This window comes from Cyprinus carpio, chromosome B18, assembly GCF_018340385.1.
Source record: "Cyprinus carpio isolate SPL01 chromosome B18, ASM1834038v1, whole genome shotgun sequence".
NCBI lineage: Eukaryota > Metazoa > Chordata > Actinopteri > Cypriniformes > Cyprinidae > Cyprinus > Cyprinus carpio.
The window spans coordinates 26,600,787-26,603,428 of NC_056614.1; positions in this window are offsets into that span (position 1 = coordinate 26,600,787).

Below are 2,642 nucleotides of genomic sequence, written 5' to 3' on the forward strand. Positions count from 1 at the left end.
CTGGCATTATCCTTTAGCTCCTCAGTGTTAATGTGCTACCTTGGTGAGGCCATTAGCTTGTCTGTAAACACTAATATTTCTTTTTAAACAGCTCTATTTAAAGCCGTTATTTGAGTATGCAGAATCTAAATATGCAAAAGGCACTTTTTATCTAATATACCATAAAAAATGAAGCATCTGTTTGGTTCGTTGAGCTTTAAGGTTAATGAAAGCAAAGGACAAATAAGTCCCGGTTTCATCTTTGTTTTTATTGGCTGGTGAGTTTCTCCATCAATTTCTTGCAGTCTTTTCCTTTTCCCATCTTTTTTGTCTCTGTCACAGTCGAGCCGTTTTTATCGGCCTGTCTGTGCATTTGCAATCCCTGACGTGCACTGACAGGAGCAGCGGCCAGTCGACTGGAAAAGGCTTAATTACAGCAGGCGTTTAAGATGGCGATGGAAGGCACACATGTTTAACCTTCTACTGCTCACTGTCTGCATGTCAAGTCAGGCTGTCGCAGGCGCATGTGGTTTTCCAGCTAAAGTTTGGAGTTTGTTACCGGTTGCTGGTTTGAAGCCCAAAATGAGTGAGCCATGAAATGCTATTGTGTCCTTGAGAAAGTTACTTCACCCCAGGTTAGATCGTTCCCTGTAAAGAGTGTACTGCAAGTCACTTATGATAAGAGTGAGTATCTAAAACCTGTCAAGGTACATGCCCGGGTCACATTTCACACCAAAATCAAAAGAAATAAATAAGAAATGATACTTTGCTTAAAGAAAACAAAGCCCATTTCCATTAACATTAACATAATTTGCACTTTATCACAATTTTTAATGAAAATTAAGCACATTGTTCCACAAAATTCTTATTACTGTAATCAGGGATAAAAGTTAAAAGATAAAAATGAAGAAAAATTTGAAACAAATGTGTAGACGTGTGTGTGTATAATTAAAAAGTTTTAGTAATTTTGTTGTGTTTTGTAATTTTTATATATTTTTATGTATTAATATATATCACTCAACACAATTACTAAAACTTTAACTTAAATTAATATGTAAATAAAAAATAGAAACTGATCAAAGAACATTGAAAATTAACATTAACATTGTAATGTTTTTTTATGTTCAGGATTCTAAAGGTCTGCTGTATTGAAAATGAAAATTTGGGAGAAAAATGTAATAAATGTCATGAAAATTATGTAACAATGCATAAACTTAATGGACCAAAAATATAAAGTAGGTTTAATTTTCTTTGAGCATAATAAATTTCCTTACTTTTTCTTTTGGCATCCAAACGTTGAATGAAAATGAGGCAGCATATTTTTAATGTTTCATGCAGTGCAATATCAGCTGCTATTGTTGAAGTGAACTATTTATCATGAAAAAATATTACGAGTGTAATTCTTACCTTAGCCTTTCTTGATGGTGATGAAGAGAAGTGGATGCAAAGGTCAGATAGCTGGTGCATTGTGTTCACACGAATAATGTTTGTAGGGTTTTGAAAAGAAGGACCAACTTTTGCAACTTTTGTGTTTGTTTGAATGTGGTCCTCTTGCCCTGAAGTTGAGTACCTTTAATCTAAGTCTGCATCTACAGGGATGCTTTTAGTCAGTTTACATGTTTAGAGCTGTGATGTACAGTACAAATACCTTATGGACCTTCTTCAGTAAACTGTATGTTAGCTCTGATAGTGGATTATCTTCAAGACCACATGATGATGGTTGTCTTGCTGTGTGGAGTTCTCATTGTTGGCTTCATTTGTAGTTGTAGGGCAGGAGTCCTGGATATCCAGCAGCAGTCTTCAGCATCACGCAGAGGAAGAGCTGGTCACTGTGCTGATGAACGCTCGGCCCGTCAGTAGCACCCCTTGTCCCCTCAAACCAGGCCGTAGCAGAGTGTCATCACACAGGCTGTGTTTCTCAGGTAATTTGCTTTCTGGTACAACACCAGACATGGGTGTAGACACCAGATTGAATTTGATGTGAATGAAAAAAATGCTGTGAAGAATATGACTTCATTCTGTTGCATATGTCATACTGGTATATCACTCTTTCATAAAAGAAAACACTGAAAATATCTTTCCTGTTGACATGTTGTGTCAAATCTTGTTTCTCATCATTTTCTGCCTCCTCTCAGGCTGTCTATCAAGAAAAAAAAAAAAAAATGCTAAAAATAAACATTTTGAAAACAAAATGCTCAGAGAAATTCTGGAAAACATGGGATAGGACATACAGTACACCATCATTCAGAAAGTGATTTTTTAAATCTTTTTGAAAGAAGTCTCTTATGCTCACCAAGGCTGCATTTATTTGATCAAAATGTAGTAATATTGCGAAATATTATTACAATTCAAAATAGCTGTTTTTTATCTTAATATATTTTAAAATCTAATTTATTTCTGTGAATTGGTGAAGCTGAATTTTCAGCATCATTACTCCAGTCTTCAGTGTCACATGATCCTTCAGAAATCATTCTAATATGCTGATTTGCTGCTCAAGAAGCATTTCTTATTATCAATGTTCAAAATAGTTGTGCTAATTAATAGTTGATCAATATTTTTTTTATTTTTTTAAATAAACAAAAAGTAAAAAAATAGAAATCTTTTGCAACATTATAAATGTCTATACTGTCACTTTTGATCAGTGCTTGCTGAATATATTAATT